The sequence below is a fragment of the Pteropus medius genome, unplaced genomic scaffold (genome assembly GCF_902729225.1).
Source record: "Pteropus medius unplaced genomic scaffold, Ma_sr-lr_union100, whole genome shotgun sequence".
Classification (NCBI taxonomy): Eukaryota; Metazoa; Chordata; class Mammalia; order Chiroptera; family Pteropodidae; genus Pteropus; species Pteropus medius.
The window spans coordinates 4089604-4117082 of NW_024351543.1; the positions used below are offsets into that span (position 1 = coordinate 4089604).

Here is a 27479-nt window from a genome sequence, read left to right on the forward strand (position 1 = left end):
ACATAGTATTCATTCACTTGCAATGCTTCAACTAGTAAACAGCCAGGGAGTCTATTCTCTTTTCACTTGGCAAGAGGGTTCTATAGCTACACAAAATATCCCCCAGCAATGAAAAATGAAACCCACAAATGTAACATTAACAACCAGCTGTCAGAAGAAAATCAGGAGTAAGACTGCCAGTCTGGTCATTTCATGCCCGTGTGTTCACGAGAGGGACTGTGTCTGTGTATGCGTGTGCATGCACGCATGCACATGTGTGTAAATGAAGAGACACTCACATGTGTGGTAGCATGAGAAATGTGAAGGGGTGCTGGTCCTAATGGTGGCAGAATGCCCCAAACATGAAGATGGAGTGGAGCCATCAGTGGTCGAGCAATATAGCACAGACTCTCTATGGCTAATTGTGCAAGGCTTCTCTCGTGAGTGGGAAGAATGAGAGACAGGTGGATTAAAAAGATAATATATTGTTATGTTAAAATTACTTCGTGTATTGTAGGTTTGTTCAACATATATGCGGGCTCTGGACACCAGCCTGTAAAGGATATGCACACACTGCATGTGTTTTCATTTTTAACCTTCATGAATTCATTTCACAACCTCTCAAAACACTGAGACCTAAAACCTCTTCAAAGTAAACACCCAGCAGTAGCTATTTAGTCCCCCAAGCATAAAAAATATTGACCATTCCGAGTCGGCATGGCTATTAACCTGTGAATTCATTTCAACGCCCACCACCCCCCAACACTTCACTCCCCCAAATCGGGGCAGAATCTGCAGGGGTTATTTTGCATGGAGATACAAGTACCAGGTGCCAAGGTTAGACCCAACCCCCTCCTAAACTTAATGCCAATTTTCTCCTGAAAGAGCAGGATTGCAGTGGTATCAGCACTGGAGACGCGGGGACAGCGAACACCACCGTGGCGCTTGGAGTTTACGGAGGAGCAACCTCTGCTCCTTCGCCACCACCCCTCTCACCAGCCCCTAACCCGCCAACACACACACACATACCCACACACACACACCTCGACTACTCCTCCCACCCCCCAACAACACACACACCGGTTCCAGATCTCCCCACCAACACCAATATTGCAGCAAGTCTGTCCGCACACTCCTGCACGCCTCAGGACCCAGCCTGGGCGCAGAGCCGGGAGGGCAGGGAGGGCAGGGAGCGCACCGCAGGACTTGTAAATAAGCCGCGTTCCGTCCATCTTCCGAGCGCTCCCTACTCCACCGACCACCCCAGAGCCCCGTAGCAGAAAGGAGGGGGCGCGCGGGGCCAGGGCATCCCTCCTTACCTTGCAACGAGAAGAGGGACAGGAAGAAGCCCAGTACCCAGACGCTGTGCAGCCAGTAGGTCCTCATGTCTCCGCCGCGCTCGATGCTCCCTCTCGCGCTCCGGCTCTCGCCTCTTCCGCTTGCACTCTAGAAAAACGCGCGGCTCGTTTCCCTCGGTTTCCCTCTGGGCTCTCCCGGCTCCGGCAACCCGGACAGACCAGGCTCCCGACGCACGCCGGCCGGACCCAGAACAGTCTCGCTCTCCTCCGCAAGAGCTCGAGCCAGGGGCTGGGATGGATGCTCGAAGCCTGTGTCTGGTGTAAACACAGCGAGCACCCTTCTCCCTCAAGCTCCCTCGCTCTCCTTCCTACCCTTCTCTCCCTCACTCCCCTGCAGCTCCAACTAAATGCGACTGTACTTAAACAAGCAGCGTTTTATAGGACCGCGAACCGAGCCGAAAGGGCCCCGCTACTGCCATCTAGTGCGCACATCCCGGTATCGCCGCAGCTCTGTGCTTGTGTGCAAAGTCCATCCACTGTTGCCAATTCCCCTTTGCTCTCAGCAAACGCAGGTGAAACTCCTGCCCTCATGAGTCCTTGACTTGACCTTGTTATCCCATGGGTCCTGATTATCTCTTTTGCATGAGGAAACGCTTGGCACTTACTACCCATGTGTCTTCCATTATCCCACAACTCGTTCTGTCTCTTTGAAATTTCCCTTCTTTCCCCAACAGCTCAATGGAAATGCTCCTCTAAATGTCACCATGACCTCCACCTCAGCAGTCTAACGGCTGTTCGAAGGCTCATCCTACCTGACTTTTATGCTTCATTCCACTGTGTTAGCTGTTCCTTTTTACTTGATTTCAAGTCACTGAAACAAAACAGTCCCCTGGTGTTTCTGACCTTTCCTCCATTTAGCCCCCTGGGTCCTTTGCTCTTTGTTCATATTTTCTGTTATATTTTTGTTTCCTTGTTAATTTAAGTTATTTGGAAATCAAACACAACTCTGCTAGTTACTCCGAAATGAAGACCACACCAGTAGCCTACTTAGCCCTCAAATCATACTTCCCAGCTAGGATGGGTATCAAGCATTTCTAATCGAATCCCCCGGAGCCAGGTCTGAATTGAGTGAGAGGTCAGATAGGTTCCCCATTAAAGAGCACTGTCTGACAGTCAGGTAAGCTGGAATTCAGTTGTGTCACTGTGAACTCCACTTGTTGGGAACCTTAACCAAGTCATTTAATCTCTCAATTTCATTTCAGTCAACAGTAACAATAAATAATCGAATTACATAATTATGATGTCTTTGGCCCGTTCCAACTCTGTAATAACTGTATCCGATTTCTCAACTATGTCACTACTGACATTGCCCCAGATAATTCTTTGCTGTGGGAGGCTGTCTTGTGCACTATATGATGTTTAGCAGCATCCCGGGCCTCTATCGACTAGATGACAGTAGTGCCCCCAACACACACATCATGACAGCCCAAAAAATGTCTCCAAGCATTGCCAAATGCTTCCTAGAGAGCAAAATCACCCCCAGTTGAGAACCTCTGATCTTCACCTACTGCCATTTTCCATCAGGAGTTATTCCCCATTCCTAATTTCCCTGCTTCTGTGAGAAGGATCATCCAGTTCCACAGGCTCATACCTTCAGAACAGCGGTCACCAACCATTTTGGCACCAGGGATCGGTGCTCCTATGAGAATCTAATGCCTGATGATCTGAGGTGGAGCTGAGGCGGTTATGCTAGCACTGGGGAGCAACTACAAATACAGATGAAGTTTCACTTGGTTGCCTGCAGTTCACTTTCTGCTGTGCAGCCTGGTTCCTAACAGGCCACAGACCGGTACCGGTCCATGGCCCCAGGGCTGGGGACCCCTATTTTAGAATATCTTTCACTCCTCTGATTTCAGTTGGTCATCAGTCTCACCAATGCGAACATGTCTAGGCTGTCTTTTTTCCAGATCCACTGCCACCATTTTCATTTGTTGAATATGTATTGTGCATTAGCAACACTTCCGATAAGGACCTAATATCCAAAATATACAAAGAAATCATACGACTCAATAACAACCAAAAAAAATGATCCAATCAAAAAATGGGCAGTGGACCTGAACAGACACTTCTCCCTAGAGGACATACGACTGGCCAATAAATACATGAAAAGATGCTCAACATCAATAGCTATTAGGGAAATGCAAATCAAAACCACAATTTCAAAAATGTCTAATTTTCAATTATCTAATTTGAATCTCATAACAATGCCATGGTATAGTCAGGGACAATATTTGCTCTTTTGTGTTACTGAGAAATGGAGACAGAAAATTAAGAGACTTTTCTATGGCACACAACAGGCCAATAAGAGCAACACCTGCAGAGCTGAGGGAAACCTCCTGACTTCAGTGCTGTTTCTAAGCCATCTCCTGAGTGTAGGTCTTTATCTCCACACATCTAGACTCCTACAATAGTCTCCTAGCTGATCCCCTTTCTCCATTCTCCATGCTCTATTCTTGTCTATACATTATCATCAGGTAAATCCCCTTTAACATTTTCTTTATGACTCTCGCCTATTTATGATTTACAGTGGTTCCCTCTGGTCTTCTGGGTACAGATTAGAACCACCTGGGAGCTTTTTAAAATCTACTGATATGTGACCCCGCCCCAGACCAATTAGATCAGAATCTCTGGGGTGAGGCCCTCATATCAGTAGGCTTTAAAGATCCCAGGGTGATTCTAATCTGTAGCTAGGGCTGAGAAACACCAGATTGATTTCAGATTCCTCACTTTCTAATTCAAGGTCCTCTGAAACTCTTATCTTACCTTTAACAATTTACATTCTCTTTTTCTGTCACTGGTGGAGAGCCTGTCTTCCAGACTGCCTCATCTTACTTTAGTCCCACGTACTGCATATTTGTCTTACGAAGGCTATATGTACTACTCTCAGGAGGCAGTTTGTATAGTTGTCAGAGTATGGACTTTGGAGCTAGACCTAGGTGGATTCAGGTCTACCTTGCCTCTAACAAGTTGTGAAACCTTGTATAAGTCTCCTCAGGCTGCTGAATGACTCATGATATACTAATAAAGTCTAGCAGCATTATTTTTCAAGAATCAACCTAGATTTCTTCATTGTCAATGTATATCTTAGTAAAATTTCTCAAAATGTAATCTGAGGACTCAGCTACAATATAATCACTTAGTGTACATGCTAAAAATCCAGATTACTTAGTCAAAGACCAGACCTAATGTATTAACATATTTGGAAATAGGAGTCTAATAATCGGCATTTAACTAATTTCTCTAGGCGATTCTTGTGCCTTCTAATGATTGAGGAACATTATCGAAGAACAACAAAGTGTTAAGAGCTTTGACAAAACTTTAAGCTCAATTTCAGCCCTATTGGCATTTTAAATCAGATAAGTCTTTGTTGTGTGGGACTGTCCTGTGTGTTGTACTATTTAGCATCATCCCTGGCTTCTACCCACTAGATGCCACTAGCAACCCCACACCCAAGTCGTGATCATCAAAAATATCTCCAGATAGTCCACATGTTCCTTGGGGAAATAATCTCCCCACCCCTACTCTGCACTCCTGTGGAGACCACTTATTAGCCTAAGCACCTTTATCAGGTAAGGAAATGGGTCCCAGGGAAGTCACATGACTTGCTAAGGTCATAGAGTTGAGATGTGAATTCGCCAGAGCCAAGAAGTGTGTTAAACAGACTTTGTGATCTCCCAACCCTATGCTTAGAATGTATTCCAACAGTTATTTATTTATTTATTTATTCATTTATTTAGGCAACCCTTGGTTGGCCTTACAGATTGCAAGGACCTTGTCAGCTTACAATCCTTTATTTTTTTACGTGTACAGCACCTGGTCTTCCTAGGTGGTCTCCCATTCAAGTACAAACCAGGCCCGACCCTGCTTAGCTTCCGAGATCAGATCAGACGGGATCGGGCTTGTTCAGGGGAGCATGGCCATAGACCCAACAGTTATTTAGAAGTTATCTCAAATTTTTCTTGATGCCTAAACATATCACTGAAACATATGCTGTATCTAACTATAATATCTTTCTATTTGTTTCCGTATTGCTTTAAAAAATCAATCTCTTATTTCGGTGTTAGTATCATATTTTTCCAAATTGATTGTAAACACACCTGCCAATTATCTTGAAAACATATAGAGCTTAGCAGAGTGCAAGATGCAGGACAGATATTTCTTGAATGTAGCTAACAGTTGAATAATTACTTGTGTTGGTGCCACAGAGCACTTATGTATTCATATGTCAATTGTTCAAACATTTTTATCAAAGATTTTTTAAATTGTAATGTATACGTTGAGCCTTTTTTTTCTCACAAATGTTCTTTTCTAGAGAGAAGAATGTATCCTATTCTATTTCTGCCCATATCCTTCACTTTAGTTCAGGGACACATTTTATAACATAGAAAAGTGGTTGGGTAAAGTCACTTGTAAAAATTTTATAAACAGCAGATATTCAGGCTCTATCCCCAGAAGATTTTAAGTCAGGTGTGGACAGGGCAACAGGTCGATCTGATGCATTGTCAGAGTTCAGGAACATTGAAGACTTGCGTATTTTTTCTGAATGCAAAAATTTACCCACATTCTGTGAAGTTCAGCTTATGTAACAGTGTCGATGAAATCTTTCTAATATCATGGTGGAAGACATGCCTATATATATGCACATTGTTCCATAAATAGGTAGAAATTTTGTGAGTCTGCATCATCACTATTGTCCTAAAAAGCTAATTTTGGTTACAAAGCCACACATAGCATCAGGAAAAATCAATTATAGACATAGAAGTCTTCCTAGTATTTTATTCCCTTCCCTGCAGCTGCCTTCCACTCCAGAAAAAAATCTCCAAGTTGATAAAGTCTATCAACGTCCATTGCTAATTCTCAGTGATGGGATGGTAATTTGCTCTGAGAAGCTTCCTGGTATTGCTGTTATGTCATTTGCATTCTATCAAAAGATTTGTGTTCTGCTGCGTCTGGGAATTCTTAAAAGGTGCCCCCCTCCCCGACAAAACTTTCAGTTGGACTCTCCCCTTTTGAATAGGAAGAAATGCACATTTAAAAAAAAAGAAATAGTAGCACTGGATGCCTTTATCAATTCGCTTCCTTTCATTTAGATCCCAATTCTCTTATAGGAAAAGAAGAGTCCTCTCCCACTCAAAAAAGCCCCAGAGACACTTGAGCTCACTTCTCACATCTTATTTCAGTAGACCCCACCTACCTTCCCCAGTAAGTGGGTAAGATATTTAAACTGTAATATTTGTGTCTAAACTGCTTTTATTATGGATTATTCTGCCAAAACGATCAGAATAATCCTAAAAAAGGTTTTTTACTTACTTAATTAATTAATTAATTAATTTGTTTATTTACTTATTTATTTGTATTATGGTGACATTGGTAAAAAGATTTTTTTAAAAAAACAACAGGTTTTATACTAATATCCCCAAAATAAAATCAAGAGAGGAAATACCAAATGCATGACATATTGAGTCAGCAAAACTACCTCTAAATAGAATACTTTTCAAAGTTTTCTATGAAGTGTTAACAAATCCTTTTTTTAAAAGGAAAAAGAAAAACTTTCATTCCAAGGACAATTAGGTTTATGTGTGTAGAAGTGCATTTTGTCTAGAGACCCTTTAATGTGCTATATTGAGACAATGAGTCAAAAAAGAAAAGTCTTTTTATTAAAAAAAAAAATGGAGAGATTGCCTATTTTTACCTTTCCTACATCAGAGCTGTTTTTTCCCTCTCTTTAAACAAAAGAATCCCCATCCTGTAACGGTACACGGCTGCCATTCATTCCTGCCTGTATTATACTCTCACTACTTGACCTTAGGCAATATCTTCTAGAACAGACTTTGCAGTCTGGCCTGCAGGTTTCTTTTGACTGTCCCAATGCCTTATAGAGCAGTTTTCACAGATCTTGGAAATGGTTTCATAATTTAGGTGGAAGCAGAGAATAAAGAACAAGAATACAGACTTTTGTGGGCATCTGAAATGAAACAAGTTCAGCTCCAGTCAAAAAGCCTAGAGTGGGTAATTGTGCTCAACTAACAATAATAATACATTAAAGTCATGAAACTACTTCATGGGCATGAGCTCATTAACACAGCAATGGAGAAAAGTTCAGAAGGTAGGAGTTTGTCTTCTTGCCTTTGACGTATTTCACCCTAGACATTTACAATTAAAGAAGGAAAAGCTGGAAATTGATTTGTCAAGGACCCAAACAGTAGAGTTTCACGTGAAAGAACTTGACTACTTGAAGGAACTTTAGATGAGAAAGTATGGTGTGGTATAGAAGAAAAATCTAGCTGTAACCTCAAACACATATGGAGTTTTCTGTTCACTGAGTATGTGTCCCTGGTATTGGTTTGCAAACTGGCCCCTATACACAACAGGCAATGAGAGACTGCAGAAAGAAGCAGACCAAATTGGTAGATGGCAGTTTTAATAAGCAAGGGAACTTACATATGAGCCTTGTGTTGGATGGCAGCAAGACAAGTAGATCTCTGCACCTTGCCTCCAGAATCTTAAGTTTATACAGAGGCCTTAAAACTGGGTTCAGTCACATATTCAAACCAGATGGTCTCAACAACACCTTGCTCTCTCAAGGCTGTGTACTTGAAAATGGCTTCAGTTGTGGGAACGGTGGGTATAATGTACATTCCAAGGACCGGGGATGGGGTAAGAAGCCTCTGATTGCCCAGGTCCAGCTCGTGGGTCAACCAGCAGTTGCATCCTTTTGACGACATCTTCTAACACCTGGGCAAATAATCCAACTTCTTTGAGCTCTAATTCTTCTCTTAAGGGTACTGTGAGTACTATTGAAATAAGATGTATAAGTTTAAGCACTCATTGAAGGTTGACCCATGAAACTACCACAAACACCACCACTCACCGTCTGCTTTTCCCTAAACCCACTCCCCGCCTCCTATTTTATGAGAAAGACTAAGGTTTCCAAAACTCAAGCAACGTGTCTAAAAGTCATACAGCTAAACAAAAAATATAGAACGCAGTCCTTCTGATTCCTATTATAGTGCTCTATGTGCACAACTAAAGTAAGGTTTCCCACCAACCCTCTTCTATAAAATATACTTTCTCTCCTGTATATGGTATAATTTTAAACTATTTACATAAACCTAGAAAAAAGAACTCCAAAGTTTATTTTATTTTAGATGAGGACTAGATAATACAGCCTGGGGTCATTTGAGTCAAAGCATTAATTTCTGACCAATAAAGAACTCTTGCTGAGGCGGGAAGTTGACAGGTGTCAGAAATGAGGAGCTATAATATCCCCCTTTGAACCAAAATAACTTCTTTTCCCTTAAAATATCCCCATTTGCAACTGAAAAGAAAATAAACTATTCCGGCTGAAGAAAATGCCTTTGCCATTAGGATGCAAATGGCCAAGCAAATTTGTTGCCCAATAAATCTTTTGGGGCATTATATAGACATAGTCTTAGAATTTGTAAAGCCTAAACTATAAAAGCAAATAACATAAAAGGAGAAGAAGCTATAAATTCCAAATCTAGATGACACTTTTCTATGTAAAGCTCAGGCGGGGGGTGCGGGGAGGGCGGTGATGTGGTGGAAACACACTCTTAAGAACAGGGAACTATAGGAAACAAATGAAGTTAAAAAGCCTTCTGGTTTCTTCTCTCGTGTTCCTTCTGTACTTTTTCATATCGTACTTTTAGCAATGAATGGAGTGCCATAGCAGGACTTGAAATCTGCATTGAGCAATGTGTATTAGAAATTCCATTTCTTTGTCCCCTTGTGTTAATTCCGGCCCATGATGAGAGCCTAAGAACAAATCAAACTTGGAAGGAAGGGTTTTGGCTTTTGATTGTGTTCCAACGACAACAAAGGGGAATTTGAATTCAGAATAAAAAAAAAAAAAACTACGGCCTGTAAAAGGACCTCAATGATCATAGAGCCTGACAATTGCCTGCACTTTACTAAAGAAGAAATAGGCTCATAAAGGCACAGGGAGAAATTTTTTATTAATTGTTTTTACATCAAAAGAAATGATTGCATAATTTCCATCTTTATCTCTCACTACACTTCCACAGATACCTCATCTTCTAGCCAAATTACTCACTAATCCCTCAACAAATTTTGAGCCTCTTCCTGCACATGCTGAAGTCACCTCATCATTTATTTTCTTCGAACCCTGTGTTTACCTATGGCAATCCTACTTATATTCAAGAAACATCTTCTCATATAACCATGAGACAAGGACTTGTCTGTCATATTCACTACTATGTCCTTGGAACTAAGCATAGTTCTTGGTACCTAAAAAGTATATCTAAAAATACATTTTTAATAAAGAAATGAGTCTTTCACCTGTGCTTCTGGAAGTGAGCCCCTGTTTTGCTTTGTACAACTTACAAATAATTGTCTGTAGTTGTATATATATAGGTAGCATATCTTCCCTATTCAATCGCAAGCTCTGAATGTAGTCATGGCATCATTAAGTATTGTTTTAAGCATGTAGTCACAATAAAGTGAATAAATCAATACATAAATACGTTAAAGTTGGAGTTCTGAATCTCCTGAATCATATGAACAAAAATAAGTATTATTTGAAACTGAATAAATTCAAGGGCTAATAAAAAATAGAAGACCTATATGTAGCCATCTTAGTATAAGCTAATTTTTAAAAGTCTATTAAGGAAGATCATTATTTTTTAAAAATATATACATATCTTCAACACTTTTTTTTGACTTAACGCTTACAAATGTACACGTTTTTACTACAATTTTAATGTAAGACCATTTAAATCCCTTTCTTCAAATAGGCCCATTATCTTTCTTATAAAAACTTATATATGAAAAATCCAAGTATGAAATTCCTTCCGGATTCTTACAATTTTCTCTGAGTCTGAAACAGTTGTCTCACCCTCCCCTACCTAATTCAACAGCATTTTTTTCTAGCTTACCTTTAACAAATATGTCCAAAGCATTTAACATAATTTTCATTTAAACACCAACTTTTTCTTTTTGCTCCCATTATTTGTTTGTTTTAAATAGTAATTAGTTAAATTATGTAATTACAATAGCATATAAAGCTGACATAAATATATTTGGAAAAAATACTTAACACTTGAAAACATATAATTTATCTGATGGGAGAAGAGCGTGACGTGCTAACGGAGTTCACTCATCAGCAGGCTTCCATAGAATAGAGGGAACAGAGTAATGGTTAATTGCTGAGTTGGGTAAGTACAGTTGGATGAGAGATCTTTTCTCATGACACAAATAAATCTAGAGATAGTTGTTGCTCTATTTCTATAGTATTAAAATGTATAGAGAATCATAATATCTCAGAAGAATATTGGTAACAACAAAAAGGAATCCATGCACGGGCCTCGGATGTATTCCCAAATTTGATATTTTGTTAACAAACAGGTTCCTATATTTACCCATCTATAACCTAAGCTTACCGTAGGTTGTAGAAATAATTAATTCTTACTAACATTAAGTGTCATACATATTCATTTTACTTTTATTATTTCAGGAATGAAAGAAGACTATGAATAAATCATGTCACAAGCAGTCATTGATCACATATCATTCAGAGAGACAGAGAGGAGAGAATTGTGACAGATGCACAAGAAAGAGAGAGAGGTGACACAGCCACTGTCTTCACAGGGATTTAGAATTTAGTGGGAGGAACAAGAACAAATAAATCAATTACAGTAATGTAAAAAGGGGAAACAGAAACTATTGTTATCATGACTGTTAAAAATAAATACATATTTAAATAAAATCACAGCACATTTTGGTATTCCTAGGCCAGGGGTTCTGGTTTGGCCACTAAAGTTCTGCATAGAACACAACCATAACCCTGGGTATTATTTGTAATAAACATTTGTATTTTTATTCTTTGGCAAGGACTTCATTGTACATCTTCCTGTCAGACAGCCAAGATTTCTCTGGGAGCTTTTAGAGCAGGGCAGGCACAGGTGTTGGTTATCTGAAATTATGTTGAATGCATCAAGTGCACCAGTGTTATCAGTGACTTGCTGGTGGAAAGAGTATGTCACACATTCATGGGTCTTTCTATGTATGTAGCTATACATTTTTAAGCCGTGTGTGTGTGTGTGTGTGTGTGTGTGTGTGTGTGTGTGTGTTTGCACGTGTATGTGTGGTCATAGTGGAGTGGGAGAATTGCATTTCTCTTTGAGAAATCATCGTTTATCAAGTTAGACTGACTACCAGTCCGGAACTGCTTTCAAGGTCAAGGACTGCCGAATGTCCAGAAATGAGATTTCTCATGGATGGGTGCTATAGTCTATCAAGAACTTGATGAATGTTCTCACACCTGGCCAGGCTGATAGACTGAGCAAACTGAATTCAGATTCCTTATTCACCTGTTACCTGGTGACTGGCAGAACCCATCCCAATTTGGGCTTCTAACCTTTGCATAGCAGACTTTTTCTTCCAAATTTTGCTTTAGGGTCAACATTATCTTTCTGCTCCATTTCACTAGATTTCTATCTCTTCTGTCCCACCCTCAAGCTCTGTTTGACTTGTGCTCACTCTCTTTGCTCTCTCTAGTGTGATGTCTAAAGACCTGAAAGCAATTTCATTTTAATGTATGTCACACAGATGGTCCAAGTCTTCCTTCGCTCTCCTTTAGTAAGGAAATGGTAGAGATTATGAAAACAAGATTTAATCCTTCCTTAATCTGTTTTAATTTTTTTATTCTTTATACCTTATTTCTTTCCAGTTTACTTTTTCCTTTGTATCCTCTTTTCAAAAATTAAAAAATGGCAAATATATGACTTTAGAAAATGTTAAAACATAACATCTTACATGAAAAATAATTTGACTTGAAAGTACTTTATCTAAGTTAGAATTTTTAAGCACTTCCATATATTAGGCATAATTTGTCAGAATCTTGATCTCAAGGAGGTCACATCAGCATTAAAAGAGAGTAAGAGAAAAGAGATTGTTTTTATAGTGTTTGTTAATGCCGCATATCTTTCTGCTTCATTCACTTTCTAGTGTTTATTTACATCTGTGACAAGAATAAGGGTCAGAAAGGTATTTGTATGGATGTGTAAGGACCAGCTATTTAAACATATCTCACTACCACTTAATCGAAAATGCCTTCGGAGAGTTGGAATTCAAGGATAGTTTTAAAGGAGAAAAGAAGGATGATCTGACTGAATCATTCTGATAGTTGAAGTAGGCTACTTAGCCATCTGTTGTCATCTGAAGATATCAGGCTTACGTTGGCAGAAGTGGCTACAATTGTTGATACAATTGCACTAGAGTCACGCTGCTATGGAAACAATATCCCTGAGCTTTATGTTATAGCTTGTAGAGGTCTTGGCACCAAGAGTGACCGCTTAAAGCAAAAAAGTAAGGCAAAAGATTACAGAAAGCTGTCCAGTAATATTTAATCTCTACAAAGGAAAGTTGCTAATAGTTAGGGTAGACTTTTTGGCATACTCTGATGTAAAAAGGAAGTACAGTACAGGTAAATGCATCCACATAAATGCATCCAGATTTAGTATTCTGTTATTGCAGAAAGGAGTCTGGTAAAATATGTATTCCAGTCATTTACCTTCTTCCCAGAAATAAACCATGAACAGATCAAAAAGAAGGCTTATCTATTATTAGATAAATATTTTTAAAATTCATTTAGGATCAACTATATAAAAAATTATAAAATGTGTTCCTGTACATTGGTGGAAAAAAAAAATTCAACATGAACATCATTAAGCTCAAGGCTAAGTCTGAAAGAAATACTGAACCTTCACAGTAGGTTCCCTGACCTCTATATGTAAAAGCTGGGCTGTTACAGAAAATATTTCAGCTATTCTTCATTAGAGAGAGAGAGACAGAGAAAGAGAATATCAACAACTTTCTCTCCACTGTAGAAATTTTTAGTTTAAAACATTCTTTTAAAAATTACAAGTTAAATAAAAATAAAAATGGAAAATACTGAAAAATAAAAAGAATGAAAAACATTATCCCACAGATCCATCTCTCAAATACAACCTTTAGGCCATTTTGGTGTATTCTGTTCTTCTGTCTGTCTCCTTCTGTCTCTCTGTCTCTGTCTCTGTCTCTTTTCTGCCCCTTCTCTCTCTCTCTCTCTCTCTCTCTCTCTCTCTCTCTCTCTCTCTCTCTCTCTCTCTCCTCCTCTTCTCTCTTCTCTCTGCTTTAAACCCTCTGAATATGTTTAAGCAACATTTTGCATTCCTGAAAACTTCACTCACCCTTATTTTAATTTAGAAGAAATACCCAGAAAAAGAATTGAGTTCAGGTGCAATACATTTAAATCATCCCCCATCTTTATAGATCATCCCTTATCAGAGTACATTCATAGCACCAGAGATTGTTACAACTAAAAAGGATCCCGAAAATTGTCAATTCCAACTCTGTCATTTTATAAATGAGGAAACTGATAGCCATGCAAGTGAAGGGTTATTTGCAAAGGTCAATTATTGGGTATTTAACTTAGACCCACACCATTTTCGAAGCAGCCCAGTGCCATCAATTTTACTCTGATATCTTTGTATATTAAAACAAACTTCAAATTATTTTTCACTAATATAAATAAATATCTTATATCAAGTTGTTCTTTTCTTAGTTTTTCCTAGTATGTTTCTTTTCCCATAACAAAGAGATTATAACATACATTGTGTCCACTGCTGCCCTGACCAGATAAGAGTTGCTGACTGCTCTGGTGAGTTTCACCTTGATGAGGAGACAGTTCTGTCTCTGGAGCTCCTCTCTTTAGACAAGGTTTCATGCTCAGGTCAGAGGGGAAAATTACATGTATCCAAAACGGTTGAATGACAGACTGTCTAAAGTGATTGATTGATGAACTCAACAGAAGAACCAGGAGCCCACACTAGAAAACATTTCAAATTTAGAGTCCCTACTATTCCATTTCCAGGCCCAACATGAAAAATTCTCCTCTTTCCTATAACCCCGCACACCCAAGTTGAGTGTCTCTTATTGCTGCCATCAGTCCTCTTCCGATACATATTGCAACTCTTTTTTTTCCTCTTTCTCTTTACCCAGACTCAATGTTTCAGTTCATTCAGGCTGCTATAATAAAATACCACACACTGGATGGCTTAAAAACAACAGAAATATATTTCTCAAAGTTCTGGAGGCTGGAAGTCTGAGATCAGGGTTCCAGCACAATTAAGTGAGGAACCTCTTCTAGGCTGAAGACTTTTGACTTCTCTTATTCTCAGAAGGTAGAACACACAAAGGAGCTCTCTTGGCCTCTTTTTTATGGGCATTAATCTCATTTTTGAGACTCTGCCTTCATGATCTAATCACCTCTCAAAAGCCCCACCTTTGAACATTATCACATTGGGAATCAGGATTTCAACATAAGTGTTTGGGGGCACACAGACATTCAGACCATAGCACTCAGTCTTGTCTGGTTTCTTGGAGTGGAAACCCCAGGCTGCAGACCTCAAAGAAATTTCTCTTGTAGGTCTTTGATTCACCTTCGGTGTAGGCCAAAATAAAGAAAATGGCTGTTAGAGTGAAAGAAGAGGGTGGAAATACACAGAGAACAAAAACAAATCAGTATGCGAGATTTAAGCCTACCAGAAGATTGTATTCAACCAAATGACAGAAAGCTAGATCAGAAAAGGACTTTCGAAATCATTTGGTTCATATTATTTTTTAGATGAGGGAACTGAGGCTTAGAAATGTCTACTGGATTCAAGAAGAGAATCCAAGGAACTGAGGCTTAGAAATCTCTTCTGGATTCAAGAAGAGAATCCAGTTTGCCAGTGCATCTGACACTATAGCTCAGTACTAAGGCTGTGAGATCCTCAGTGGCATGCAGGTGTCAACACTTCTTGCATATGAAACGTGATTTAAAACTGTCATTATATTTGGCGACATTTTCGTGTAGAAGTTCTTACACTTCTGAAATGCTCAGATACATATGAGGCCTGAAGCAACAACAATTTCTACAGAATGTGTGGCTTTTCTTGGCAATGATTGGCCAAAAACTTACATCTCTTAATCTTCTAGCATATCCATTTATATTATCTGCCTGCTTTTAGAGAACATGTCCTATAGCAAACAGGAGTTTGCTGAACCCTGACACTTTTGAGGAAGCTATAGTGCAAATACCTGGGAACAAGTGTGAAAGGGTAAGCCATGATTAAGCGAGAAAGCATATCCAAAATAGACAAACGAATAGAGGGATTCCAGAGACAAGTACTGGAAATATGCAAAATTGGTCTTAGAGGCCTATCTTTCACTTATCTTTCCTCTCTGCTATACCTACTGACCTCTTACAATGAATTCATGCTCATTCCAGTAAACTTATATATATCCCTAAATAAGGGATCATTTACACTTGCATTAAGGTTCATTTGGCCACACCACTGCCCTTATTTGCAGAAGACCATTCCACAGTTGTCAGTTATTCTCAAATACATCAAGGATCAATTTATGGTCTGCCTAACTCCAATAGGCCCCTCTTTGAGATGAGGATGTTACTATTTTTCACAGCTGTAGTATAGAATCTACTTTTTAAAAGTATTTTCCAAGGCCTCTTAGTCACATTTCCCCTGTGGATCACTGCAATAGCTTCCTGAACTCCTATACTCCTGCCCCCAACAGCAATTTTCTACACCGTATCCAAAGTGATTCTTTTAAAACATTAATCTGATCATGTTACGCCCTTGCTGAAAGCATTGCAATGACTTTCCATCACTTTAGTATGAGATCAAAGCCTTTTATCTGATATGGTCCATCCTCAGCTCTTATTTGCTCACAGGCATCCCTATCTCTGTGAGCATGTTCTTGCCTCAGGTCCTTTCCTGATAGGGCTTCTCTCTCTGACATGTTCTTTCCACACAGCCTATTCCTCCAACTCTTTCAAGTGTATGTTCAATTATTTCTTCTTCAAAGATGTCGTCCTTGAATACCTTCTCTAAAATAGCAACACCCCCATTTGTTTTGTAAACTGGCCTCCATAAAAAAAGGGCAAGAAGTGACCAATCAAAGAGGCAGACCACTCCAGAATGAGAGGTGACTGGTTTAATAAAAAAGGGAACTGACATAGCAGCCTCACTTTGAGTGGCAGCAAGTAGATCTCTGCACCTGCCCATCATAATCTTAAAAGTTTATATAGAAACCTTAACTGGACTCAGTCATATATGCAGTCCAGATGGTCTCAACAATACATTGCTCCATCAAGCCTACACCCTTGAAAACAGCTCTCACTCTGGTAACGGTGGGCAGAATGCATATTCAAAGGACAGATGAGGGGGTGAGGAGCCTCCGATTGTCTGGGCCCCCTCTGATTGTTTAATTGAACAATTAGAGGTCCAGGCCCCCTCCGATTGTCTGGGACCAGCTCACATGTCATCCAGGAGTCATGTCCTCTCCATGACCTCCTCCAATAATCTCCACCCTCACTTTGTTTTTCCTCTGCTTTTTTTCCCCCTAAACCAACTTTTTACTATAGGATGTTATATATCTGCTTATTTGTTCACTACATGAAACTTCCTGTTGCACAAAGGTAGGCATGTTTTCTGTTGGTCCATTGATAAAAATGCTCAGCATTTAGTAGATGCTCAGCAAATACTGAAATGGCTGGATAAAGTACTGTTTCTTCTGAGATGGCACAGACCATTTAAGGAGTAGTTGTATTGGTCGTTTGCTACTTACATATTTGAACCAGTATATTTGTTTTGAATTTTGATGAGAGTAATTTATTGCTAACAAAGTGACATTAATGTTTAATTTATTTTATACACATACGAAGGAACTTAAGAAAATTTTTGTATTTGTATCTCCTTCACATCCTAATATACCTTACTGAGTAGGAGAAAAAAAATGGTGGATTAACAGGAGCACACTGAAAATAGAATTTCATTCACTACTCTGCTTATTTTGACCAAAGTCTACCCCTTAGAAAGGTCATATAATTGTCCATCAAGTATGTCTTGATAAGAAAAAGGGAAAAAAAAAAAAGGTTAAGAATCTTTTCCTTAAACAAGTGATTTCTCGACTTCATGCTTAGTATAAACATCAATAGGAGAACTCAAAAAAAAATCCACAGCCCCCTCAAAATTGTTGGCTCATAAATATGGAGATCCTTGCCCTTAACATTTCTAAACTTCTACTATGTGATGTAAATTTACAAAAATCATCTAATGTGGTTCTTCACACACAGTAGGTATTCACGAATGTTATTTCTCCTTTCCTCCCCCTTACCGTGATTTTCTCAGCTGTGACAGAGATAAAGAAATGTTAGTAAGTTATAAGTGTTAGCTATCTACTCTCCTCCTCCTAGGGTCCTTATGCCAGGTCAGGGAAGAATCTAAACAATGAATAAAGTGGGAAAAAAATACTAACAAATGTTTAATGTTATTTACATAATAAAAGAGGAGGTGCAGGAGGATGAGGAAGGCCTAAGGAAGTTTTTGGAGGTTGGATAGATATAGAGATTTACTTAGTTGGGAGATGAAGAAATGATACTTGGAAGCAAAGGGGAGTAGACAGTTACCAGACAAGTGAAATAATTAGCAAATGATTGGAAGAGAGGCTTTCTACAAGTTTGGGAAGCATTGTAACCGGAATATCTTTTGTGAAATTTTTGAGAGAGTTTATAGTCAAGACTCAAACTACTCTTAATTGAACTTTTGTTGTCAAATTTTTTGTTTTAACTGTAATTATTTTCTAAGGCAGTGTTCAAAGAGCAAGCCAACTTGTTTTTGCCTAGGCCCCTTTCCTATGAGAAATTAAAATTCTCTAATTTCATTGAATTTCTGGATGGACATTGAGTGGGTAGTACAAGCTGAATTTAAAAGGATTCTTGGCATTATCCTACATGAATCCCATTCAAACAAGAATGAAAATTAAAGAGATTGGTTGGTAAAGAGCAAAAGGTACTATAAATACATATCTTGTCCCTCTTCGTAAAGGCTTATAAAATGCTAACAAAAATATGTGTACTATCTCACCATTTGATCTACCACTCAATAAACAGGGAAGCCAGAGTGGCTAAGATAATCCATACCATAAAGAACTGAGGCAGTGAGGCAGGGAAAAAGTATTCAGATACACATTCAGAAAAAATACTCACTTATATATACATAGAGTAAAAAGGTCAGTTAGTTTTTTTAAGAGTTTACAGAATAAAAGGAAATGTTCATGCAAGGTTTTGACATATACAGCCAAAGAGAATAGAATTTTAGAAATTTTGTGGTATGTTAGAATTGAGATCTGTCTGCTGACATTTTTGAAAGAGACTGTATTAAATGGCCAACTTGTTTTTAATTACTTATTTTAAAAGCAAGTCTCTGCTGACACTAGCTTCAAGGGAAAAATCCAAATAGCCTGACTTTATGCATGCTACAAAGAAATAAGCATGTTTTATTCTGCCTTTTTAATCTCCTTTTTTTATTCTCTTTTATCAGCTACAGGTAAGCTGTAGGAGGGTCAAGTTTGCTTATCTATTTACAGAGCCTATGACTATATCTGGCACAAAATACATGTTTAATGGATTAACCAAAGAATGATTGAGTTAACGATCTAATTTTTAAAGAGAAAAAAACATACCAATTGATGGCTGTTGTCTATATTGATAGAACTCATTTATTTTGGACACTTAAGAGACCTAGAATATTTTTATTTCAATTTTCTGACAAGAAAGCACGCACTGAAAAAGCATCAGGAATTATGAATGATGTTCATGTCAGAGTGGTCTACTGAGTGGCTATTCATATATTTATTAGAAATTTGGTTTCTAGCCATTTTATTTCCATCCAGCCACCAGTAGAAGTGATACTTATAAATATTTTATTGAATAGCTTTCATTTTAACATAAGCAGTAAGTAGGAAAGCAGATGCTTCCCCATCTATGGGATTGCCTTTGTGATGAAGCCAAATGCCAGGGCTGCTTTGGCAAAAACTTCAATATTGGCTAGGTCTCAGGATCAACTGTCCTCAACAAGATTTTTTTTTTTTTTGAGTTATCATATAATAACTTTTAAATATTTTATTAACTAGTCTGAAGTAAGCCCACTTCCTTCATATTCTCAACTAAAAACAGCATAATTTTAGAATAATTACTTGACAGCTCCCTTTCTGAACACCTGACTGTGCTATGTGTCCTCTCTGCAGCCTTACACCCAAGAGGCCACTTCCTCACCATCAATCTACCTCATATCACACCTCCTGGCCTTTAATAGTTCCAAGTGATTGATATGAGAAATTCTGGTCCAAGTTAAATTCTACACTACTGTATATCCTTTCTTCCTACTCAGTGTCTTTACTTTGCTTCTTCCTTTCACCTAACAGAGCTCGACTAATTCTACCTTGGGCAATTCTTATTTTATCTATTAAAGGTATAATTTATCTCTGTTGGCAGTGTAGTGTATTTGGTCATACAGTTTCTTGAGGGAGGTAACACAGGGGACATTCAAGTGGAACTAAATTCTTCTTATTCTATGTTAGGTTTTTTGCCACAAATTCTTGGTCTTAGCCCATGGAAATGGGCTGTATTATAAACCAAAAATATTGGCTTAAACAAATAAGTTTATTTTTATTAAGAAGTCCAGAAGTAGTTGATTACAGGGGTGACTTAATAACAGCAATCAGGGATGACTTCCCCTAGCCTTCCCATCATGGTTGTAAGATGGTTGCAGAGGTTCTTGCCATCATATCATATCCAGCCAAGAAGAATCAAGAAGCAGTAGCAGCACTAGATGTACACCTGCATCTCAAAAGCCAGGAGTCTATCAACTGGCCAGCCCTAACAGGATGTTGAATGAGCCTGTAATGTCTGCCACATTCTCCTTTACCATTTTTTCATAAGGGCTGGGCTTCAAGCTCTTGTCTTTGTAAGTCTTCCAGAATTGAGGGCATCTCTGAAATATAAGGACTTCTCCATCTTATTCATCAAGTGGCAGGAAAAAGAACTCAAACAAAAAAAGAGGGAGGAATATTTGTACCACTTCAATTCTCTTGCCAAGTCCACCACTGCTGAGGACCACTGAAGCACATTCTCTTCTTCATTTGATTCTTGACCTATTGGTGTCCATCTTCTCTAAGGGAGATTCACTGTTGGAAATAAGGAAAGTTCATCTCAAAACTATATTTTGAATGTAAGATTTGCAACTTAGAGAATGTCAGTTTCAAATACCAGTGCACTGCTTAGAATTGTTCATATCACATCTATTTTTTATCTTTATCCTAGTTTTTAGTAATATTGAAGGACCAGTTGCTATAGAATAACAATTGATTTTTCTTAATTTCAAAAGGTTAATATTTTACCTAAATTTCTAACAAACCAAAAAAGTGTTCAATATAGGAATTTCTTTGGCCTTTGCAGGGTGCTTCTCCTCCAACTTTTTATTTTAGAAAAGTTGCTAAAAGGGAACAACAGCTTTATATCTTTTATTTACATTCATCAATTTTTAACATTTTACCACCACTGAATAATTAAAGGTTTAGCTCCGAAGACTCAAAATGTTCTCATTTATAATCATAATAAAATTCCCACATTAAAAAAATTTGATTTTGATTTGTTATCATATATTGTCCATATTTTAATTTCTGTTATTGTCACAATAAAAGAAATATGACTTTTTCCCCTTTCTATAACTCAATCAATGCATTTAATTGCTATTACTCTCTAGTCTGCTCTAATCAAGAATAGTTCATTGTTTTTTCTTTTCTCTCATGACATTAATATTTTTGAGAAATGCAAGCTATTTTTTCTTTTTCTTTTTCTTTTTTTTTTTTGGCAGAATTACCTCATTTGGATTTGATTGTTTCCTCGTGATTAGATTCAGGTTAAACATTTTATGCAGGAATACAATATAGATAGTTTTGTATCATTCTCAGTGCCTCATATCAAGAGATGGATGATTTTAGTTTCTCTTGCTACTAGTAACATTAAATGCAATCATTTGGTAAAGATAATATTCACCAAATTTTTCTTCTGAAACATTATCTTTCCCCCTTTATAATTAATAACTAATCTGTAAGGTTATATGTTGAGATTCTATGATTATTCTATTCTCCAACAACCTTTAACCCAAAGATTTTAGCATTCATTGGAGATTCATGCCAGAATTAATTCTAAAACATTGGTTGCAAAATGATGATCTTCTAATTTTATTGTTCCTCCTGCATTTATTAGTGGGCATTTTTCTGTATAAAAGACATTTTCCTTCACTCCCTTCCTCTCTTGAAAATGAGTATTACTATGGTTCATGGATTCACTTCTTATTTAATGTGTTATAAACCATTTCCATCATTATTTTTTTGAGGCTCAAATTATCCCAAATGTGGCCAATGGGAGCTTCTTCAAATATAATTTTATATTCTCTTGACATTTCCATATCGATTTTTGAGAATGTTTTACTCTCTGACATAACAAAATGTCCCAGATTCACCCTATTTCCCCTATTTCCTCTACCAGAGCCACCCATTATCTAAGAATTTTACTTACAAAGTCAAGATCAAGGTGCTAAGTATGCTACTGATGTACTATTGCTGCTAGCTTAATCAGCGGACAGAGCTAGGAAATATGTATTTTAAAAATCATTAATTTAAAGAAATAAAAAGACATTACATGTTCACCAATTAGAAGAATTAACATAGGTAAAATGATCTTACTACATAAAGCAATATACAATCCCCATCAAAATCCTAATGTCATATTTTAAAGAAATAGAACAACAAATCATCAGATTTGCATGAAGCACAGAAGACCCTGAATAACCAAAGCCACCTTAGGGAGAAAAAAAAACAAAAACAAAAACAAGTCACTCTGCCTGACTTCAAATTATTATACTACAAAGCAACAATAATCAAAACAGCATGGTATTGACAGAAAAACAGACATACAGACCAATGGAACGGAATTGAGAATCCAAAAATAAACCCCCATGTATGGGAAAATAATTTTTGACAAAGAAGCCAAAAATACACAATGGAGAAAGGAAAGCCTCTTCAATAAATGATATTGAAAAAATTGGAAAGCCACATGCAAAAGAATTAAACTAGACTGCTATCTGTCACCATATACCAAAATTAATCCACAATGAATCAAAGATTTAAATATAAGAACTGAAACAATTTCATAGAAGAAAAAACATAGGTACTAAACTCATGGACCTTGAATTTAGAGAGGATTTTATAAATTTTACTTCAAAGGCAAGAAAAGTAAAAGCAAAAATAAATAAATGGGACTATAAAAAGCCTCTGCACAGCAAAAGAAATCATCAACAAAACCAAGAGGCAACCATCTGAACGGGAAAAATATACTTGCAAACAACACCTCTGATAAGGGGCTAATGTCCAAAATATATAAAAAACTCCTACAACTCAACTATAAAAAAAATCCAATTAAAAATGGGCAGAAGATGTGAACAGACACTAGACACTTCTCTGGAGAAGACACAAATAGCCAAAAGACAGAAAAAGATGCTCAACTTCACTAGCTATTAAGGAAATGCAAATCAAATCCACAATGAGATACCACCTCACACCTGTAAGAACGGCTATCATCAGCAGCACAGTTAATAACAAGTGTTGGAGAAGTTGCGGGAAATAAAGAACCCTTATACACTGCTGTTGGGAATGTAAATTGTTACAGCCACTATGAAAACAGTATGGAGGTTCCTCAAAAAATTAAGAATAGAATTGTCATATGACCTAGCAATCCTTCTTCTGGATATTTCCCCCCAAATTTGAAAACATTTATCCATAAAAATATATGCACCCTGATGTTCATAGCAGCATTATTCACAGTGGCCAAGACATGGAAACAACCAAAATGGCCCTCGATAGACTATAGGATGAAGAAGATGAGGTACATATATACAATGGAATACTATTCAGCCAAAAGAAAAGATGAAATACTGACATTTGCAACAACATGAATGGATCTTTAGATTACCATGCTAAGGAAAATAAGTCACGCAGAAAGGGTTGAAAACCATATGATTTCACATATATGTGGGATATAAAACTGAAAGGAACGAACAGGAAAAACAGAGACTCATGGACATGGACGACAGTTTAGTAGTTACCAAAGGGAAGTGGCAGGGGGAGGGGTAAGTAGATAAGGGCAAAGGTATCAAATATATGGTGACAAAAGGAAATTTAACTTGAATGGTGAACACACAATGCAATATACATACGATGTATTATTGATCTGTACACTTGAAACCTATGATTTTATTAAACCAATGTGACCTCAATAAATTTAATTTTAAAAAATCATTAATTCATATTGATAACTCCAATTCAAACCCAACACTATAATAGTCTTCCTATCATCCCTCCATATTAGTAAATTCCTTTTTTCACAGTTGGAAGCAAAATGTGGTTCCATCAATATGAATATATGTACTCATTTGTTCAATCATACAATATGCCAAAAGTTTTGGACTTCCTACTCCCATACCACTAACAATCAATATAGCTATTAGTTAAAGGTTAAGATTTCCTTTTGCCCCTAGAATCTACTCCACTGGTAATATAGTTAGAGTATTTTATATGAAAGTTACTTAGATTAATTCTTTTCTTCTCTGTGTTTGTACGATTAATTTGATATGCAATTAGGTATTTTCTTATATCTGTATTTAATTTTAGCATTTTCATATTTTGTTGAATTAGTATTTCTTGAATATAAAATAATAATATGGTTCAAAAGTCACATCTCTAAAAATATTTAAAATCTCATGCCTTGTCTTGTTTTTTTCTAATGTTTTCACATATCTTCTGAATTTGATCATTCTCTGGTTTATCCTTTCTGTATTTCTTTTACCAAGAATAAAGCAGATAATACATTTACATAAACACAAACATACATAGTTTTATTTCCCTTTCTTTTGGACACAAAATATATAACATTATTTCATAAAGATTTTTTTCATTCTTTTTATAATTGTGCATTATTTAATTCTGTGGACATATTCTTAATGATTAGCCTAATCATCAGTGATTGAGCATAGAGGTAACTTTCCAATAATTTGTTGTTCTAATGTTACTATGAATAAATTATGCATTTTGTATGAGTGTGTTACTAAAGGTGTACCTTTAGGGTAGATTTCTAGAACTGAGATTCCTGGGTCAAAGGGCACGTGGTTTTGTTATATATTGCCAAGTTTTCTTCTATAGGGGTTTATACCATTCTACATTTCTAGCATTAATATAAAAGATTATCTATTTCCTCATAGTTTGTTTGAGCAACAACAAAGTGTGTTATCAAACTGGTAAATTTTTGCCAAATAGGTAAGAAATGAACCTTTAGTTCAGTGTAGTTTTAATGTTTATTGTAGTATAGATAAAGTTGCATGTCTTTTTTTTACTTTTCATTTTTTATTTTTTCAATTTTATTACATTTATTGGAGTGACATTGGTTAATAAAATTATATAGGTTTCAAGTGTACATTTCTATCATACATCATCTGCACATTGTATTTATGTTCACCACTCAAAGTCAAATCTCCCTCCATCACCGTATATTTGACCCCCTTTACCCTTTTGCCTACCTTGTCTCCTTCCCTTTTCTCTCTGGTAACCACTAAACTGTCATTTGTGTCTATGAGTTTTTGTTTGTTTGTCATGGTCATGTGTTGCTTTCAGTTTTCTATCCCACATATGAGTGAAATCATATGATTCTCAACCTTTTCCATCTGACTTATTTTGCTTAGAATGATTATCTCAAGATCCATCCATGTTGTCGCAAATGGCATTATTCCATCTCTTCCTATGGTTAATATTATATTGTATATATGTACCACAGTTTCTTTATCTAATCATCTATCAAAGGACACTTCAGTTCTTTCCACCATGAATAATGTTCCAATGAACATAGGGGTACATATATCTTTATGAATAAATGTTTTCAAATTTGAAAAAAAAAAAAAGCTGGAGTTCTCACACTCTCTAACTTCAAATTACATGGCAAAGCTACAATAATCAAAACAGAATGGTATTGGCAGAAAAACAGACATGCAGACCAATGGAACAGAATTAGGAACCCAGAAATAAACCCACATATATATGGGCCAATACACAACCGTTTTGATTACAGAAATGCACTATGTTTTAGTATCTGATAAGTATGCACTGCCTCCCAATCCCTCATGCCATAGCTTTTCAAGATTTCATTGTTATTCTTTCATGTTTATTTTTCCATGTGAATTTCTCATTATTAGCTTACATAGATAGCTACAAGATATTTTGTTGAAATTTCATTAGGTACATATATCAACTTAAAGAAAATTGACATGCACATGGTTGAATCTCAAAACAAGGGATGTTTTTACTTTTGTTCAACTCTGTTTTTGTGTCTTTCATGAGTATTTTCTCCTAAGCATTTTATGTATTTTATTGCTGTTTACATGGGGCCTATTATATCTTTTTACTGGTTATTGTTTTTGCTGTTGAAGGCTACTGGTTTTTCTATGCTAATTTTAATATCCTTTTACATTATAGAATGTTATTATATAAATGTATTTTATAATTTATTCTCTTGCATTTCCATGAAATACTGTACAATCACTTGCAAATAGATATAGTTTTACTTCTTTTTTAATTCGGTCAACATTCTCATACGATATTAAATAATAGCGGGGAAGTAAGCATCTTTGCCTTATTTTTTATCTCAGTACAAACGTTTCTACCATATGTGTATGTGTTTTTGTGAATGTGTGTGTGCATTTTTATTCCATTAAATGTTATCAGAAGAAATGAATATCAGTGTGTCAAAGGCCTTCTGAGGATCTATGATGTTTTCCTCAGAAATTAATATGAAGAAATTATCTTTATCAATGTGAAGAAATAAGTTAAGAGTTCCCAATATTGAGCCATCTTTACCTTTTGAGAATAAACCTCACTTGGTCATGATGTATTATTTTCCTATGAAACTGTTCATTTCCATTTGCTAATATTTTATTAAAAATATTTGCATCAGTGTTCATATGTAATACTTGGTTTTTGTTTCATTTTATTTTTCTGCTATCATTAGATTCAGCAATTAATGTTATATTTTTTCATATGAAGTAAATGGGATGTTTTCCTTCACTTTTGAAGCTCTGGAACACTTTATGTAGCATTAGGATCATCATCTAGATGTTAACCATTTCACATAACGCTCTTTTGGAGGCACTCAGGTTTGGTGCTTTTCTGTAGAGGGAATATTTTTGTTTAACTTTTATCGCTCTCCTCTGAAACTAGTCTATTATACCTCTGCTTGCAACAGAATTATTTTCACTCAATTTCAGTTTCCTAGGAAAATTTTTCTCTTACCTAAGTTTACAATGTATCTGCAGAATTATACAAAGTAAAAATACACACAATGCAATGAAAAATAGTAAAAGATTTAAACTGAATGGTAGAAGATTTGAACCAACATTTCAAAATAGAACAATGGGGAATAAGTACATGAAAGTGTTGAACATCATTTGTCATCAGCAAAATGCAAATTAAAACCCTAATGGCAGGGATTTCAGTTCCACATAGAAAAGAGCTTGGAAGTCACCACTCTGTCCTAACAAGTAAAAAGCTGAACAGACTGAAAATCAACAATTCTTGTTGGATCCATAAGATAGGGAACAACACAGGGCAAACTGCTGCCCCCAAGATTTGGGAGACAGACAGGCGAATAGAAAGGCACGATTTACCAGATGACCAGAGACTCAATGTGGACAACTCTAAGAATTAAAAACATCAAGAGAACCGATTGACAGGGGCCTCCCTCAGTATTGTGAGATTAAACTCCAAGAGTTCAACCAAATTGCCACAGTAGTAAATATCAGAGAGAAAATCTCCTTCCACTTCTGGCAGGGCAAGCGGGGAAAAGAACCATTTTGAAATACGCCAGAACACTCTTAGCGCTTTCTTAACAGGGCTTTCCTTCAGGGAAAATAGTTTAGAGACCCTACTATTAACTAAAAAAGAAAAAAAAAGAAAAGCATATTAAGACTTCAGGGTTCAGGTTCCACATATAAGGAACTTGAAAGTTGCCACTCTGTCCTAACAATACAAAGCTGAACAGACTGAAAAATCAATAACTCTTCTTTGACTCTTAAGAGAGAGGAGGATATAGGTCAAACAGTAGTCCCCACAATTAGAAAAACAGACAGATAAATAAAGGGAGGCACATCTTTCCAGAGCTGAGAATCACTAGTTGAA

At 36.9% G+C, this 27479-nt stretch overlaps 1 pseudogene; it reads right to left on the reverse strand.

Moving 5' to 3' along the window:
- Window positions 1–5138: 5138 nt before the first annotated feature.
- LOC120586819 (uncharacterized) lies at window positions 5139–5262 on the reverse strand (annotated as a pseudogene).
- Between the last annotated feature and the right edge of the window lie 22217 nt (window positions 5263–27479).